Below are 19,957 nucleotides of genomic sequence, written 5' to 3'. Positions count from 1 at the left end.
CAAGGGCAGATGCCTTTAGCAATGTAGGCACAGCCGTTGTTAGACTACCTTGGATTATAAACCTTTATTTTTGCTATTGCAACTGGAAACTGTGTGATGCATCATGTTAAGTTATACCATCTTCTGCTCTGCAAAAAGTGAGTGTGGATATAGCCTCTTGTCTTTGCAGCTGAATAAGCTAAGGTTTCTAATAGTTCTGGGCGAATGAAAAAGCCAGCCTTTTTAGTGGAAAATACCTCAAGAAAAATTTGCCCTGCATGTGCTCAGAGCTGTGGTAACATGTTAGCCTAAAGCTTTCCACAGGGATTTAGCAGATAACAAACCATTCACTGTTATAGCTGTGTCAAACTGTCAGAAAAAGCTGATTTGTTAAAGCTGAAGCTTCATGAAGAGATGCCTTTTTTTTTTTTTTTTTTTTTTGAGGGGTGCAGGTAGTTAATGGGAAAAATTTCCCTGCTCAGAGGTTGGGTTTCAAGCTTGGTATTGTTGGACTCCACAGCCAGATCTCCATCTGCTCCTGGTGTGCTGTCGTGCAAGTCCTGCTATGCTTTGACAGTGCACGCTTAATTATCTTCAGGTTGTGGCGTATTCATGGGAAACACTTCCTGGTTGTTTACTTGTTGCTGCTCATGACAACTTTTCTGTTTTCCTTAAGGCTGGCAGCAGGCACTGTAGCCTGCAGTTTCCTAGACCCCTGCTTGCAGTGGCTGCATGTGGACACTGAGCACTCTTCGGTCCCATGAACTGCACTGATGTATCAAGATCCGTTAAAAATATACAAGAATGTCTGGCGAATGGCTTGTAATTCTACCAACTGAAACAGCAGCAAGGCTCTACCAGGAGCAAATATGGTTTGTTTATCCTGTTTGACATGGAGCAAAACATGATGTTGGCAGCTTGGTTTGCTGCCTGTGGGTCTCAGCTTGCCCCAAGCCCTCATACTTTGGTTGGGGTTTGCTGCTTAGAGAAGGATTTTCATGGGATGCTTCCTGGGCCAAGCTTCTTTGCTTTGTTCTCATCCTTCTGAGACTTCCACTTCCTCTTGATAACTATCTGTGATGAATGGTGCAACAAAAGAAGCCTCGTTAGATCCTTAAAAAAAAATATGTGTAAGCAGTTTTCCGGGGGAGGGCAAAAAGAAAGGAAAAAAAAGATGGGATAGGAAAGACATTAAAACAAATGGCCAGCAATTACTGATTCACTTGTTATTGCCTGCAATCATGAGTCCAGAGGGTATGAATACGCTTTTAAATAGAATATCTGGTTCAGGAAATCTCTTCCAAATCCCTCCTGATTACAGGTTGTGATGGTGACTGATGATTCTGAATGGAAATGCCAATTTTTGCAAGTCTGTGACTGGTTGTTCAGGTTCCCTGCTATAACTGAGACACGTGTGAGAGATTTACTGCCCCTTTTTTTCCTCTTTTTTTCTTCTTCTTTTTAAAAGATTTGATTATTGTGAGGTTACCAAGGGTTCCAGAGAGAAAATGTGAACTGTTGTTTCCAAAGCAAACATTGCCAGCCACCCATGCACACGCAGTGCATACTTACCTGCAGGTAGCTGTTTATTCAGTTCACATATTTGCTTATTTATTATTTTCACAGAACCTTAAGGGATTTTTGACCCAGGGTTAACATTGCCAATTTACCAGTGTATTGACATGTGTTAAAACGTACAGGAAGAAAATGGAAAGTGCAGTGGTTTTGAGGGCTAATTAAATGTGCCTTTCTCTTGTTCTTGGTTATGGATTTGCACATTGGCTGTGCCTTGAGCTGATAGCTGATCCTTGCGCTGCCCTGGGCTGGGTACAGCAAAAATAATTCCTGACCTAAAACGTGGCAGTTCAGGGGCCGTGGTGTGCTGGGCAATGCTATGTGTCCTGGAAGGATTTTGGTGGCTTCCTAGCATATTTTTAACTGCCCCCTCCCCCCCTCCTCTTTGCATGTGGGATTTGTGGGAGCAGCCTGACTCCGTGTAGTGGGGATGGACAAGCCTTGAGCAGGCAACAGGGGCAAGAACCAAGGGAGACTGCTGAGCGGGGAAGGGACTTCACCTTCCACAGTGCCTGACGAAGATCCCTCTCACACTATTAATTTGCTGGGTGCCTTGGCTGGTCTTCTGTTTGTGGAGACATTTATGACTTCTTTAATGATCCTATGGATATGGAGTTGCTAGGGTTTTTTTGTTTTAATTTCTGTGAGTCTTTGCGAGTCAAAGCCAGTCCATTTCATCCTTCTTGTCACAGAAGCTCTGGGGTAAAACCACTTACTTTGTCCCATGGTTTGCTGTGATACCCTTCAGCAGGTGCTTCCATGGATCAGTCTGGTTTCCTGCACTGATGGCAGTAAAAATGTTGGTGCCACATCCATGCAGGTAGGTAGCCAGCCAACTTTTGCTGGCACCATTTGTGGGCTAGTCCAGATACTTTTTTAGTCCATAAGGCCTTGCAGGTCCCCAAAGGAGTCTCCAAAAGAGGCAAGGAAAGACTTTCTGAGACTCCAGGATTGAAAGGTTTTTGAGGAACAGGTGCCGTTAGTCCCTGAGACTTAGAGAAGACAACCATGCCCCAAGATAGCTTTGGTGCTGTGTCAGTGTTGCTTGGTTGGTGTTATTGGAAAGTCTGTGAAAGGAAAGAAGAAAGTAGCTTGGCTTCGAAATCCTCCTTGCTTACTAATGCAGTGCAGATGTACAGCATTTGGATGTTATGTTGTGCCATGGTTATGATGCTTGTGGAAGTCGGCCATCTCACCATCAAAGAAGAGAAAACTGATAGGAACATAGGTAGGGTTTGCACAAGGGTTTGAATTTAAAGTTGTCTATAAATGTAATTGCAATTCTCTAAAGCAGCCTCAGCTCTATATTTGCTCAGCCCTTGTCACCTGGCATTTAGCAACACTGCTAAAATGCAGTGCTGTAGGGACGTGGTGCCTGTGTTAGCACTTGGTGCATTATCAATCTAAGCGTGCCAAAATGACACGTCTTTATTTGAGGCTGGCTCTGCAGTCTATCCCAATGAAGTAATCACAGCACTTCTAATATAGTCATTTGATGCTGTGATATCATTTCTACAAGTGTAGGAAGGCAATACTTCAAGAAAAAAAGAAATAATAAAATGAGCGTGGTTCCCTCGTGTTCAGACTACATGAAGGTATCTCTGCTGTTTAATTTATTGAGTACTCAAGGGCACCTGGCAGGATAGATGTTCCAGTCCCAGCCCATCTGAAATAACAAGCCAGGAGAAGTCTCTGTTACTGATATGAAGTGGAAAGAGAGCATTACTGAATTTAGGCAACATGCCAGAGTTTAACCCTACAGAGAATCTTCATTTGACTTTTAATCAAGCATTCTTGCAGCAAGTTAGGAAGGAGGATTTCAGAGGAGACTGAATCCTGTTGCCTGCACTGGGCAGGAGGGCAGGGCTGCCATCAAACAGAATCTGTGCATACGCCTTGAGGATGAAAGCAAAATATATGATCAGCACCTTGCTCTTTAGCATGGAGAGGACAAGAAATTAAAGTGGGAGGAGGACGTTTAGCACCGCTCTGGTGCTCAAAGCCTACTGTTTTGCATGAATGCAAAAATAATGCATACAAGAGAAGAATATAGGCTGACAGCTATTGTTACTGGCAGAAAAATCAGGCTGGTGTGATTTCTAAATGAGGGTGAGCTCCTTGAAGATGAGCTCCTCAGAAGAAGCAGTCTGGAAAGGAGTGTGAGAGGGATGGGGTCAACAGGCTGCAGTGCCAGCAAGAGTACGTCATCTTCTGAAGCTGCCAAAATGCCAAGCTTCAGAAGAAGCTTCAAGTGAAATGCAAGGTGGAATTACGGCTTGCAGATGGCAGAGAAGGGGGGTGCACACCATCCAGAGTCTCATCTGGTTGCTACACTGCAGTGGCTAGGGGAGACAATGAAAACTTATTAGTGCAGTAAAAGAGGAGGAGGACATATAATGAGATGGAACATTTTCAAACAGTTGGCTAACATTTGATCAGCTACAGATGAAGGCTACCCACCAGTGGCAAATGGCAGTAAGCTGCTTGCTCAGTGATGGATCACAGGTGCTGATTTAGAGATATTTTAGGAGGGAGAGCAGAGTTGTAGCTGATGAGATGAGAGTCCTGGGGCACTCTCGCTTTGAGTGGTGAAAACCAGCTAAAACCAAAGCAGTGACATGTCTGGCTCCTTTCTTCTCCTGGAAGGTGATGGTGGGATGGAGGAAGCTTTTTACCACCCCATCATGTCAAGAACTTGGGTACCTTTTCTTTTCTCCTCCTTTCCCCTTAAGGCTTTTGAGATGTTTTTTGGTTTTATAGCCAGCAGTAATAGCAGCTGCTACTCATCCAAGCTACACTTGCAACATGATTTCACGGAACCATCAGGAGGCTGTTTTGGGAGCGGGGATAACTCAGGCTCAGGTGAGGTGTATGTCTAAATTTGGCATCCTCAGGTGTTTTTTAAACAGTGGTTTGTCAGCTTCAGCTCTTATCCTCTGGCCTCATTCCAGTAACATATGTTCCAAAATTGCCCCCAGACTTATCCTGTGGTTTTCTACATCTTTCTGTCCTGCGTTGCCCCTTTCCTTTAGCCTCACCTCCAGGTCCCCCAGCTCTGTAATACTAAAAATAAGCTCTTTTAGGAACATATCTCCTTTTCAGTATAAGTGCTTATGAACTGGAAGATGCGAACTTGAATCATGATCGATTTGATGGCTTGTTTTAATATTTTCTTATTCTTTTAAATTTCTTCTCTTCTTTCTACATTAGCAATTTTTTGCTTTCTTTCATGGTACCTTTCATGCTGACGGGCAGAAAAAGGTGGGAAGTGATTTGGACCGTGAATATGTCCAAGTATTATTGGTTGTTTCATGCTGAACTCAGAATTTAATGTGCAAACTTACTTTCCCCTGGCAAGCTGAAATCAGGCACTGAGGACAAAGTCAAGGAATTTTATCTTCTAAGTAAAATACAAAACCAATGAAATGTTCAGTTGTTTCAAGGTATAATTGGACTCGGCACCTGACCCATTTCTGTGACCTTCAAGATGATGGCTGTGTGAACTTCAAGCTGAAGGGCTGAGAAGGAAACTTCATAAAACTGGTGGTGACCATCATTCAGTTTGCACACTTCAGTTCACTTCTGTACCCAAAAGGCCACTGCATTCTCAGAAAAGGCTTTGAAGGTCGATTGTTCTCCTATGATGAGCGTGTGTGGAAGCACGCAGTGTGGGACAGATCTAGCTAAGCTCTCTGGGGGCTTGGTTAGAATGTGTCAGACAAATAAATTCACAGCTGCAGCTTGCATTGAGCGGGAAAGTCCTGTGTTGGCAGGGACTGTTTTTCCTGGTTTTCCCCTCAAAGACAAGCACAAGCCAGATCTGCTGTGTCCTTCACCCTTTAAATCCTCCAGCCTTTCCCTCCCTGGAACTGTTGTTTTCAAATATGTAGTTAAATTTCATGCCTGTATCAGATGTTGGGTTTCCTGGGGTTGTCGGTGGTCTAAGAAATAATGATATTGGTGATGAATGATTAAAAAGAAATCAGAAAGTGATCTGATGTGCAAAGTGCAAGGACAGAAGGATGTTTTGCAAAGTACCAGCAGGTAGTAAATAGTTGGTGGTCCAACTTGATATGTCCACTGGGGATGAAGCAGCTTGGCTGCCCAAGTAGGATGGCCAAAGGGCACTGGAAGGAGAGGAGGAATGGGAGCTGGATTTGCAGCTTCTGCAAGGCAAAGCAACATGGGTCTGGCTGAGGGCAACCAAGGAGTCACTAATGGGCAACTGGCAGCGTGAGAGCTTTTCTTTCCTTGCTTGAAAATGGGAGCAAGGAGACAGAAAATGGGAGGAAAAGTGAATCAATCTGACTGCAGCAGAGCTCTGGAATAAGTAATGAATAATGTGCATTGACCTGGTTAGAGGGTTGTTTACTGCATGAATGCATGGATTTAGCTTAATAAGGAGCTGTAGGGGGAAAACCTTGAACAATCAGGAAGGGAAAATAATGACTGAGGGAATTCTTGTCTTCATTAAAACTTGAAGCTTGTTAAGAGACAATGTTGGGACAAGAAAATTTGCAGGCGTGGTGAATTTGACAAGAGGAGAGGATATTGCATAGGAAAGAGGGAGCAGTAAGGAGACTTGCAGACTGGGGCCTTGCAGTGACTCATGCAAGGACATTTTTATGCCCATCTGATCTATCAATATCTGACGTGTTCAGCTGAAGCTTCCTAGGGAAGAGTCTGGGGCCACTCCTCTGGGATGCTTGGGTTTGCAAAACTGGAGGATTTGGGAAAATCTGGATGCATGAAAGACTTAAGAGAAATTTCAGCTCAGAAAGGGTAAAGAGACCCGTCACCTTCTGGAGAGGATGTTTAAAAAGGATGGGAGAGGGTAAGAAATGGAGCTGAGTCTGGGAAGAAACTTTATTTCACTTTAACTCGTTCTCACTGGGAGAGGAGTAAGAAAATGAGAAAATAAGCAAGAGATTCAGACACAAAAATTCAGATACTGTTGGGACTAGATTATGCAGGAGGAAACTATAGGGACATAATTATCTCAGATACCTAATTAATGAGATGGGAGGGTCTGTGCAGGCCTGCAGCTGTCTTGGTAGAGGAAGGAAAGGCTCAGAGGAAGAGAAGGGAAACTTTGCTCCTTGGAGAAAAGGGGAATTTCTGTGCAGTCATATTGCTTTTTGTGTAGGCAGGGCCTGTGGATGTTTTGAATGGTGGGTGGGAATTAGCAGACCTGGGAAGAAGGGTAAGTTGTTGAGGAAAGTTTTCTGGGTAAATCCCACATGTTAATGTTAGAAGGGGCTGGTGGGCTTGAGACAGGGCTGGTGGCTGGTTGTGCTGGGGCAGCCATGGAGGGACGGGAAGGCACTACCTGGGAGGCAGGTGGTGGTGGCCTAAGCCTGGCTGATTTCTAACTCTTTAGTTGTGGGCCACCTCCAACATGCCCAGCCCATGACAGAGAGACAGGCTGTGGTATTGCAATGATTTCTTCTGCTCTCAAAAATCTGCATGATTTGTTTTTCTGTAGCTATAGCTCCGTTTTCCATCATCTCATTCCAACAAGCACCTTTCCTTCTCCCCAGATCTGGCACCCTCTTTTTTTTTTTTTTTTTTTGGTGGTGAGACACACACACACACACACACATTAATAAATAGTTTGCTGTAACATGAAGAGATGTAGGGGTTTTGGGACTGTCTATCAGTGCAGTACCTTTCAAAGCAAAGCTGGAGTCATCTTTTGTATTAGATTAGTTGTGATGATTAAGGCTTTTTGCTTGAGTACCTTTCTGGTGAATCTTTGTGATTAAAGTGAAAATCATTAACTGGGGCTTTGCAAGGCTTTTCTAAGATTTCAGAAGCCCTGACTGTATTGGGGAGGGAAAAAGAAAGATAATGCCCTAGCTTGTCTTTCCCACTGCACTAACAACCACCTACAAACACAAATGTGTAAAACAGGCAGTGCACAGCTATGGCAGCTCCAAGTAAGAGCAGGCAGATGTGCAATTAAATTAGAGTTTAACAAGTCATCGTGTGTCAGCAGAGCCTCTTTTGCTGCCTGTGTGTGAATGTTAAGCTTGCAGCAGAGAGAGGCAATTTCCTGTGGTGTAAGCCCCAGTGAGAAGAATTGCGCTTTGTGAAATTACCTGGCTCTCTCATGATCTGAGGGAGCGTGTGCGGGTGGCTTTAACAGCTCAGGTGCTGGGTTGCAGCTTGCTGAGCTACAATAATTTGACAGTTTCATCCTCCTCAAATAGGAGGAGCTTTGGAGTCCAGGGGGTTTCCAATGCACGTGCAGATCACCATGTATAAAACTATGTATAAAACAGTTTGGGCTGGCAGGGCTGTGGAGCAAAGCAACATATTTAAGTTTGCAGAGTATAATGCGACTCCAGGACCATTGGTGATTCTTGATGAGCTGCTGTTGGGTGGCTACTGCCCCACGTGGTGTTTTCAATGGGCAGCTGGGTTACAGGACGTGGGCTCAGGTGGCAGTGCCATGCAGTGTGCTGGTGCATCTGTTAATGGGGTTTGGGTCCTTGAATGGCTGGGGAGAACCAGATCCCCCTGCACTGGGTGCTGCTGCTCGCATTGATGTGCAGATGTTTGGGAACAAGGAGTGAATGACCCTATCTCTCTGTAGGAGATGGCCTCTCTCCTGGTGTCCCCGCTGGGCACCCTGTACACGTGCTGACATCCCCAGCCTAGCTGTCCCCTCTTTGCTTTCTCCCTTGCAAGCGATGAAATGATATGGTAATTGTCCCTGTGTTTCAAAGGCTGCAGCGCAGATGTTGTTGTTGCTATGAAATCAGTTTGTTGATGCAAAAAGGAGTGTGTGGCTGCATGTTGTGACTAGGGCTGGTAATAGGGTGTGATTATTTCTTGCAACATCAACAGACGTGCTTAATGAAAAAGCCTGCAAAATAATTGCTAAAATGTTTGTTGCAAGAAAGCAGCAGCAGCAGCAATGACGTGCGGTAACGTTGAAAGGGATGTCGAGGCAGAGGCAGTATTGTAATTCAAAGGATTGAGATGGCAACATGGATGCTGCCATCCTGGATGTGAGGGAAAATTCCTGTGTGAAGGGAATGGTATTGCGTTTCCATTTGTCTTGCCAGCAGACTTCAGTGTTTGCATATGGCATATATATGCATATAGCGTATAGTGCAGGCTTTGTCTGCTCCCTGCTCACACCTATCAGCCTGTGTGAGTGCTCTAGTCTCTGCCCAAGCCCTGCTTGGTGGGGCTGCAGCGTGACCGTCATGGGGTTTGCAGCTTTGTACATTGTGCTTAGCATGGACCTTGTGGCTGGGTTGCTGTTGCTGACCTTCAGCTGTGAAAATTCTCAGGTTGGGGCAATTTTGTATATTCAACCATTTGATACATTGGTCACCTATCATCAGCCTGGGAAGATGTAGAAAAGTGTAAGTCTAAACTGTGTGCAAATGGTATTTAGCTCATGGTATACAGGCTCCTGTCTGTGCTGAAGGTGGGCTTGAAGCCAGCAGAGACCATGTTGTGAACTCTAACCACAGTTTGGTTTCACTCTAAGTTTCTTGATGCCGAGAATATGCTACTGCACCTGGACTTCACTTCCTTGGATATGGGCTGGTGATTCCCCTCATGCCCAGGAACACAAACTGCTTATTTAATTGAAGACTTGAACCATGGATTTTTATTTTTTTATCTTTTTTTTCCTGCATGGTTTGTTTCTACTGTTTTAAAATGCACATACCAGTTAAATTTAATCACTGGTGAAACCTCCATTCAGCTGAAAAAAGACTGCAGAGATGCTTTTCTTATTTGTCTTGATGATGAGCTGGAGAAGAGGTGTATGCTGGCTGCAGCAGGGGAAGATAATGAGGGATGGGCAATTCCTTGCTGCTGTTACTACTCAGGTGCTCAGTTTAAACCAGCCCTCAGTCAGTCCAGCGCAGGAAGCTGCTCGGTGGTGGCTGGGAATAGAGTTGTTGCCAAATGTCTTATGGAAATGTGTCTCCTTGTCAGCCTCCCTTGTCTTTGTGCAGCCCACTGTCATGGGAGCACCATTAAAGCTCTGCTGCTGCTCCGCGACATCCCACACGGACAGCTGTGCAAGCCGCAATGGTTTCTCTCGTCACACACGGCTCTGTTTGTCCTCTGTACCCATGCAATTGCAATTTGCATTCATGCTTGCGAGACTGATGACACGCCACAAAAAGCTGGGGTGGGGGCTGTTGGGCAGCACAGTGCCCCAGTCCGTGCTGTTGTGTTACTGCTGGTGGGCTGATCCTGGCTCTGCTGATGTCATTCCTCGCAGCTGACATCAGTGATGAAAGGTGAGTGCTCGAGCTGTCCGTGGGGGTACAGCCGGGGAGTGACTCATCCCCTCTTATATATTTATGTCCTTGGAAGGTGCTTGTGGGGAGTGACTCATTGCACCTCTCCATCTTCATTGCTTATTGAGAGAGCCAGTACTACAGGTTTAAACCAGGCATCAAACTTCCCCATGGCAAGAAGGAGAGGAGGTGGGTTTCGCTCTCTGTAATGACAGCGAAGCTACAGGTGCCAGATGTGTATTAGTCAGTGAAAGTGAAGGCTTTATAGCCTACCAGCTGCTTTTCCTTATATTTTTTGGAGACAAGATGCTGGGTCTCCAGAGCAAGAGGCAAAGCCCAACGTGTCGGCTCTGAGATGCTCAGTGGAGGCATTTGAGCCATGTGCTGTGCTAATGTGAGGAGGAAGATTGTGCTGTCTTGTTCCTTCCCTCCTCTGGTGTCCCTTCATACTTCTGCCTTATCCCAGGTCAATCTGAGTGCAGCTCACCTGGTGATGGTGTGATGTAGAATAATTAGATAATAAGTGGCCACACAGTTCAGGACATCCTGGATGCTGACCCTCAGACTGGTGGTAAAGGAATAAGCAAAATTTTGCTCAGTGTAATTTAGCTCTAATAGTCATTGCTGTGATTGTTTGGGTTTTTTTGTTTTTGTTTTGTTTTTTGTTTTGTTTTGTTTTTTTAAAAGCAAATTAATGCATTGTTGCAGGGGAGGGGGTTACACTGAGGAAAGCAAATGGCGGAACTTTAACATTTGGGCTTTCTTAAAGGTAGAAAATATTCTGCATTCCTTGCTAACTTCTTAAAATCCAGAGAAAGTAGCTTTATGTTTCCCAGGTTGTCTTATTGTGGTTGGGCTGCAAGTTGGCCTGTTGTTGCAGTTCTTCCTATGGAGACACCAGGAGAAAGTTTCCCTTTGTCTTATTAGTTTTGCTCAGACAAGCTGCAAGTTCAGCTTTTGGCTTGTTTCAGAAGGATCTTGGGCTTGGGGCTTGAACTGAATTTGTCCTGGAGTCAGAAAAGGATATAAAACTAGGGATTAATTCCCATGGACTTTGACTTCAGCAGACACCGAACATTTAAGCATGGTGTGGGAAACGCCATTGCATTCAGAAGCATTTTGAGAGGCTTGTGAGTAGCTGAACAAATGTGACCTCTTTGCTCAAAAATGCAACTGTTTTAAATATTACTTCTATTTCCATGTTCCTCCAAAGGGTGCAGATTGACTTGCCTACACCCCTACGTGCAAAAAAGCAATTTCATGCCCAGACCAGATAATAAAATACCCAAATTGCCTAACTGTCCTGCCAGTGTCTTTTCAGGCCATATGTAGATTAGCAGGAAATCCAGATGTAAATATAATTATATTGCCCTCCCTTATAAAACCAGCATGCAAATCCAGTCCAAGAGCCCCATCCTGTGAGCAGGCAATGAGAAGGTACAAAGCAAAGTCCAGTTCAGCCACAAATTATATGCTTTCCACAAAGTTACAGGTATTTTCACCTTCCCTTTTAAAAGGAATTCGGTTTGCTGGCACTGGTGCACAATGCATGCTCCGTTTGTCAACATGCAGAAGAAATCCAGAACTTCACGTAATGAATCGTTCACTCCGATTGCCAGCTGGCAGTGTGTATCCAAGGCAGTAGCTGTGCTGAAGGCAGTTATTCTCTGAATTTTCGGGGATAAATGAAATCAGAGTCCTGTCAGCTGCTTTCAGCTGTTGCTTCCAGTTGCTAATGTTTTCTTCAGCTACAGCAGGATTTGGCTTTCTGCTTTGTCTCTTCCTAGACCCACAGCGCTTGTCATAGGACATGTGTCTCCCTTCCTACTCCTAAGGATAAGTAAACTACCATTAAATTGATTTATAAATAAAAGACAGAGGCCCAAGGAGCTTATGCTCATGTCTGAGGTGTATATAAATGCTGGACCAAGGGCGTTTCAGCCCAAAGAGGCCATGCAAGGGCAGAGGAGCAGAAGCACTATCTGCAGCAGACAGGGAGTGTGTGGAGCCATGGCAGATCCAAGACAATTGGTAGACATGGGCAAGAAACACAGGGATGGTCAGTGTTGCTAAGAAAAATGCTCTTTTATTCAGCATTGCATTTTTCTGTTGTCTATCCGCCTGCCTGTTCCCTTCACTGCTGGTTTTTCACATACCTCTGGGTTCCCTTTTTTTTTTTCTTCTTTTCTCCTCTGTATTATTGAAGGAATCGTCCAACAAAAAGAGTAGCCCACACTTGAATGCTTGAGCAAACAGCCTCAAAGAACCATCATTTGAATTCTGGGCACAAAGAAGTCATTACTTTGCTGCTCTGTCCATTTGTCATTATATGAAATGCACCCTGACTCGTCTGTAAAAGCTACAAAAAGCCATCTGGTCATATTAGTCTTTTTCTTTCCTATATCAGTCTCTGGCTGTATGTCTTTATTATGTTCTTTTAAGAGAATTACAGTGTAAATGCTTGAGGCAGGTGAAGAAGAACCTATGGCTGTATCTCCCTTTGTAATTTTCCACGAGGGGATTTAATTCATCAAGCAGGTGGAAAAATAATGATAAAGAACTCCCTCCTGTGACTCGAGTTGGGCCAGAGTTGAATCTCTCTGAGTCTTGAAGCCCACGAGATGAGATCCTGGCATGGTGTATGTGCAGTGTGAGGAAAAGGAGGAACTGCAGACTTGCAGAGGGTGCTCAAACCTTTCATTCTTGACAAATGTGCATGGAGCTATGTTGAATACATTTTTTCCAGCACAGCGAAGCTGTAAGGGGCTGACCCCATGGAGGGGCAGAAGTTGGGAGCCTGTGCATTGAGAGGACCGAGGCTCTGCTCACTGTGAGCAGTCAGAAGGTGGCTGGGTTTTGCTGTCTTTTCTGTGGTAACCTCAGTATTCATGCATTTGCTGACACACATGGTGTTTTACAACTTAGAAGTGAGCTGCTGAATAAAGCAAGATCCATATTGCCCATGTTAACAGCTACCAAGCAGAACTCATTATGAATTTCTATGAAAAATTTATTGCTGCTTTTCTTTTTTTCGAAATGTCTTACAGTCTTTTGCCAGCACTTGAACACAAAAGCTTTCATTGTACAGAACTTGTGAAAATGCTGTTCCATTTATGTTAAACGGGTGCATCTGCTGACAGTCTTGGGGGTGGAGAGGAAGTGTCCACATATGGCTGTGTAAACACACATTAAATAGGAAGATTACAGTTATCTTGGGTGTTGATTTGTGAGACAGTCCTTTGATAAGATATGAACGACTCTGTAAAAAGACTTCGCAAGCCCAAATTACTGTGTATCGTGTCACTTAGCACTCCTGCAACTTTTGGTAATTTATTTTATGTTTATTCCCTAGGCACACTACAGATTGTGGTAAAATGGGAATAAAACCTTTAAAGGTACCTTTTGTTCATTACTATTCTGTACATTGTGCTGCACAGTTACTTCCACTTCTTGCTTATTTTCCATGAGCAATTTTCAGCCTGTAAGGATACTACTTTGGCAGAAGTTTGGTGCTGAAGGGGTTGGCTAAAAATTTCAACCTGTTGTCCAACAGACCTAGGGCCATCATTTCACTAGTAGTAAAATATGCTTGGGGCAGTTCTTTGGCATTGAAGTTGATTGAGCCAGGTTGGCCATATTACTAATCATTTTTATCCCCCCAAATAGGGTGGATGCATACAGACCTTTAAAAATGGCCGTGGGAACCATGTCTGGAGATTGCTCGAGACTGATAAATGATCTGGGCAAAACCGTGCAAGTCATGTTAGATGGGTGATTGCACGGCGTTGTTTCTGCTCCTGTTGCAAGGGACTGTCCTCCTGGAAGGAGCTCTCAGGTGCTCTCCAGACCCTTCTGCATACACCCCTTCCTCTCTTGGCACAGGATCTGTATCATTTGACTTTTGGTGCATTTACAGTACCCTGAACAGGAACAGACTACATCTGATGTATGCATTTACTGGCAGAAGGCTGCCCCTTCTGTTCCCAGTACTGGACAGAAGTGCTTCCCCAGTGCTAGGGACAATGGGCTGTTGTAACCCATATGCTCACAGCACAGTAATAACTTTTTTTTTGCTCTTTAAAGCGAAAATGGATATTTATAGCTTCCGAGTTTGTAGATGACAAGGCAAGGATCCAAGAAAGGACCTGATGCAGGTAGAGGAAGGAGCATGGTCCTGGCTGAGGTTGCTCGCAGGTACTGCTGAAGCTTGGCAGTGTTAAGGGCAAGTGCTTGGACACCTTCCCCAAGTCTGCCATGTTGCACCTGGGATGGTTGTAGCTCAGAGGGAAATGCTGTATGCAGGGAGTGTGGCCTTAGAGGTCCAACAGCTTTGCCTGTGTGCTTCACATGCTGGTTGATGATTGTCTTGCGTTATATTTAACATCATGTGTTTAATACACATTTGTATAAATTACATTGATACAGACACAAATATGTACATCCACATATTTTTTTCTTTCATACATTGCATGAGATTCTCAGTGGTTTTAAGCTTTGTGAGGAACTGACTTATTTCCTGCTCTTCAGTGCAAAATCAGCTAAAGGGTAGGAAATTGGGATGTATATTTATAAGAAATCGTATTACCTCGTCTCTTGACTCAAACTTTTCGGGTGGATTACTTGAGATGGGAGAGGAACAACTTGATTGTGACTTTGAAATAACATCATTATGACACCGTAATCAATCAGGTATCCCTCAGTGGATGACTCTAGTGGATGTCATAAAGCCACTACCTGGGTCACTATTTTTAACTCCTCTTTCCTACTCATGCCGAATTCTGGGGATTTCAGCTTGAGGACTTGTGTGGGGAGCTGAGCTTTCTAGTATGCTCTATGTAAAACCAGTCTTCTCCTTCTGGCAAATAAGAATTTAGGGTAACACTTCTACCTGAGCCACCCATTTTTGGATCTTAGGAGGTGGACCTGAATGAATCTAGGTTACCAGCATCGATGTGAATTTGTCTTTTTTACAGCATGTCAAGTACAGATGAAGGCGAATGCAGTTAGGGAAATTGCTTCCTCAAAATGTATTTACTCAAAAAAGTACATGCCAAAACTAAGAAGGAAACCTAAGTCTCTTGATTTGTAGATCCTTTCTTACTTCCCCAAACATGTTTATTAAAATGAATGACAATAAATTACTACTTCTCTAGGACTTAGGCAGTGATATTCATTTCCCAATTAATCTTCCAAATTATTTACCTCCCTCCTTTTTTCTCACCATCATCTGGAGAATTTTCCATATAAAAAAAATTAAATTCTTAGTTTAAACAAAGTTTTCAGACTTCCCAACTCCCTCTGGAGCATGCATTTTGCTAGATGGCGTATCTGAGATGGACACTATTGAGCATCCCTGGGTGCCAGATCTTGCAGCATCCCATTGCAGGAAGGAGCACTAGTATGGCAGTAAAGGTGCTACACACAAATGTCAGAAAACTTTTCAGGCCTTGGTGCAGCTTTGTGGTTGACAAGCCTCATGGGATCACCAAATCCGTCTGTGGAGCACTGTTCTGGCTTAATCTCTCCCACCCTTTGTGCAGTCTTGAGGTGCCTGATTTGAAAAAAAAAATAATTTAGGTTTAGAGAATACTAAAAATTATATAGGTTTACTTTTAAATAGTATTAATATTCTTTTCTTCCCAGTCAGTATCTCATGATATTTTTGTTACCCTTGAAGCCTAAAGCACTGTTGTGCAACAAGCTATGCACCCTGATAGTTTACCAAAGCACCTAACACAGCTTCAGCACTAAGCTTGTAAGAATATTGGTGTGGGTTTTTTGTTTTTTTTTATTATTTTACAGTCAAACCAAAATTTTCCAGAGCAAGCTGTGGAAACAGCACTGTGCATTGGGTGTTGGGAAGCAAGGGGAGCACGGTGACATTGGTGATCACTGTGTCAGAAGGTGGCATCTCCTTGCAGGAGGTGTTCTGAGGGTGATAGAAAGCTCCCAGAGGGACTTGTACCTGTGTTGGCAGCCCCTGGCTGTCCCGTTTAGGTAGCCTTTGGTCTTGTTCTCAGTGCTGGACCCATGACTCCCTCCAAGAGCTTTGCTCCATGGGGTTGAGAACCCAACCCCAAGGCTGAATCTGTGTTATTCTTCAAGGAAAGACTCAAATATCCAAACCCCTACGTGGGCTCCCAGCCAAACGGTGAGCTGTGAGTCTGTCTGTGCAGGCCAAAAGCCCTCAAAGATGTGACAATAGCTGCCTGGGCTTTGAATTTGACAACAAAAGTGTTTTTAATATCTGCAGGTTATGCTGATGCACTCTTCTCCCACATTCTGAAATCAGTACATGAAGCTGCTCTGCATATTTATTACTCTAGCTGCAATGTAACCACTTGGGCATCTGCTTGCAAGAGTGGTTCACATGTCTACAAAATATATCTGCTTTCAGTGATTGAAGCTTAAGGTAAAAATACCCAGCAAAACCAATGGAAGTATCTTTATGAAGAAAGCTAAGTCTACAGAGTCCCTTTAAAACTATTAGATGTCTGTGTAGTTCATTTTTCCTGGGAAAATCAGAGAAGCATTTTTAAACTCTAGGAATGTTCCCAAATAACAAAGTTTATGCACAGTTGGGGCATTTACCCTGTAAAAGATACTTGGGCAGTTTGTGGAGTGGTGTGGCGTTTTATTTCTTTGGGTTTTTTTCTGTGTGTGTTTGTTGTTTGGGTTTTTTTTAAGATAGTGATGTGTTGGTAAGAGAAAAATAAAGTTCACTGCGAGTTGCATCAGAAAATATGGTGGCAAGAAACACATATCATAGTTCTACAAGCAGATGTGCTTATTGATGTGTAAGGTGACTGTGTCTGGCAGCTGACTAAAGAGAACCTGCAGTCCCTGGGGGTGACTAGCTGTGGTTTACCTAACCAGGGTCTTGAAAAATATGACAGGATGAGATTAAAAAAGAACAATGTTGCTAGAGTGGAGTTTTCATTGTTTGAGGAACAGATACTGTATTTTTGAAGTAAAATAGGATATTGCTGGTTGTTGGCTTTGCATTAATCTGCTTTTATGGCCATGTTGATACACAGCAGACAGCACCACTCTGTTATTTAACTGGTTGTAAGTGAAATGGAGCAATTCTGCTTCATTCTGGAGCGTTAAAGCAGATGTGCTCTGGCAGGTAGTCTTTGGAGAGATGGCTGCATCTTGCATTTTGACCTGCGCTTGCTGCTCCTGGGTGCCCAGTCCTCCTCTGCTTCCCTCCCTGCATCCTCCACCTGACTCAGACTTGTTGACAGCGTTTCCATCACTCCCACCACAAAGCTTCTGCTGGTGCAGAACAGGCAAGGTGCCCCTCAGGCAGTTTAAACGGAGGTTAAAGTCCTCCCTTGGGTTTCCCGCTGATCTGCCCTGCCAGCTGCTGAAATGGCCTTGCCTGTGCAGCGAAGCAGCCTGCAGCCCCGGGAAGTGGTGTCTCAAGGTCTGCTCCAGCTTTCCAGATGAATCCCTTAGCTTATGGGCAGGAGAAGTGAATGATACTGTCTGAGTTCATTAGTCTCAACTGCTATTTAATCTTGCACTGTAAAATCCAAAGGCTCTGGTCGGGGTTATGGGGAAAGACATAGAAAAAAGTTTCCTCTGGGCTCTGCTGGACCAGAGAACTCAGAGAAGACTGCTAAAAGTCTGTTCTTTTGCTGGAAGCATTGCTGCAACACTGTCTCAGTTTGCTTCTCGTTTGTCTGCACTTCCTTTAGTACCTTGCCTTGCTCAAAAGCTTCCCATTCCCTAAACTTACTGCATAATAAAAGAAAACATTTTGTAAAATGCTTTCTGAATTTCCAAACCTTTTATCTTGCACTCAGGCGAGCTGTTAAACTCATTTGGATGAGTGGAAACTGTGAAAGCAGGCATTATGCATGCCAATAAAAAATAGGACACACTTCAAAGAGGAAGGGAATTTACCTTCAGACTCCAGGGGAATTCCACTGGAAGTTGGAATATTATTAGATACTTCAAGTTTCCTTCACCAGGAAGTGTCTACCCAAATGCTCAGCAAACGGAACCGCTTACTGTTGTACTGGGCAATGAAATCCCAGACAGACTGTCCAAGGATGATAAATGCCTTCATTTCTTGGAGATCCTACAGGTGTGCCAGGGTCATGTATGTCTGCAGCAGTGCCCCCTTTCATCCTGTCTCCAGGTGCCATCAGTCAGGAGCAACAACCTTGGGGCTGCCAGGCCCCTCGCCGTCTCATGGAAATATTACTTCTCCCACATGATGCAGAAGAAGAGCAAGTCCTGTGGCAGTTTTTCTGCCTCAGTGTCCCTAAATTTCCAAACCAGGAGGCAGAACCACACTATCTTCCCAGCAAGGGGAAAAGATGGGCAGGAACAATCAACTTCTCAAACATTAAAAGAATAGATCTAACTTCTTGAGCCAGCTAAAGCCTTTCAAAGTTTGCTGTATTTATCTTTTGAGAGATCTCTTCCTTCAACTTGGTACTTCATATGGGGATAACGCCTGATTGTAGAGTGGCTACTCACATTTCACAGTAAAACAAGGGATTAAGTAACCTGCTAAAGAGGTGAAACGAAGCAAGTGATGATTTTTCACCATCAGTCCATCTGGAGATGTTTAGGCGAAAAGCCAATAATAATATTGCAGTTCATTTTAGAGGCACTCTGGCCTCAGGTAGCTACTGCCATTAGTCAAGATATATGGTGTATTCTTCCTTTCCTGGGGCTGGGCTATGGCTAAGTCCAGTACCCATAAAGTCACTGGAAAGGTGCTTTCAAAGAAATCATGAGCACATATTCCTTTGTTCACTGTTCCTTGGTATTGTTAATTTGCAGAAAATATGGTGAGAGTGGAAGGGATGTTTTCGGTTGTGGAGGCACAAGTTATTTGGACTTCAGCTACTGAAGGCTTATAACATGAGGAACCGAAAGCCAGCGAGTGTTCCAGCCACAAACAGCAATAATTTGAAGGAGGTTCAGGGCTGTGACTTGCTGTTACAGTCACACAAAATGGATAGATGGATGGAAATGGCAATCAAAGATTGCTGAATGCTGTTTCCTTGGTAAAGAGCAGAAAGGCCGTCAGTGTAACATGGATGAAGTAAGCGATGGTTGCTTTAGTCTGTGGTTTCTTCTCTAAGCCTCCCTTTAGGGAGCTTTAAAAGAGATTATGCTTTTAAGTGGAGGTCTGTCTTTGGGGCATCTTTTTCCCCAAATTCTCTAGTCAATCCAGTCTTAGTGAAGCATTGGTAAAGATACAACACTTTACAGAGGAGCAAAGATTGCCATTTAAGAGCTGGTGAATCCTGTTTGGTAGGTAGGTAATCTTCACTAAAGCTTTCTGAAACCAGTGGGAGTATCTAAGCCAGTTACTTACAAGAAGCCGCGTAAGGAGTTGTCTTGAAGCAGACAAATCGATAGTTATCGAGAGTCCTAAAGCTGAAGGAAATCCCACTACTCCTCTCCATTTACCACAGTTGGCTCTTCTCCTCCCAGTAGGACTTTCTCTGGCACTGAAAGTTCAACACACCGTGGTGTGAGCTGGGAGATGTGGAGAGCACAAGAGGGCTGGGGGCCACTTGTGGTCCTTGAGTGGCTGTACCTCCAGCAGCATCTACAGCTGTTCCTCTGCCACAAAGAGCCAACCTGTGGCCAGCAAGTACAGCGTTTGCTGATGCACTTCAGTCTTTTGAGATTCTTCTGAATCCTTTGATGATTCCCTGGAGTCTGCGAGGCAGTTTGTGAAGTACTGGTCAGGCAGAAGCCTTATCCGCCTGGGTTTCAGTATCCCGTTAATGTGATCCCAGAGATGTGCGTGTGTGCCATCTGGGTGAGGCTTGACAACTTCATCTCGCTGCAGCTGTAAGGACGGAGGAACTGGAAGGTTTAATCCCCTTCACTGCGGTGTTGTTTCCCTTGCTTTCTGCTGGCCTAATTGCTGCTTGCTTGTGTAAGTGATCTGGGTGAGCTGTGATAAAAATGAAAATTTGAGAATGAAGGGAGAAGCGTGTTTGCTCAGATCAGGTGCATTATGTTGTCTGTTCTCTCCATAACTCCCTGAAAGGATGAAACCCACAAGGCTGCCATGCTTGGGTAGGTTTGAAATTAGCTGCTGTCATCCTTTTCTCCTGCTCAACTTCTCTGTGAATTTATCTCACCAGCCT

This window comes from Falco cherrug, chromosome 7 (assembly GCF_023634085.1).
Source record: "Falco cherrug isolate bFalChe1 chromosome 7, bFalChe1.pri, whole genome shotgun sequence".
Taxonomy (NCBI): domain Eukaryota; kingdom Metazoa; phylum Chordata; class Aves; order Falconiformes; family Falconidae; genus Falco; species Falco cherrug.
This window is presented reverse-complemented; position numbering follows the sequence as displayed.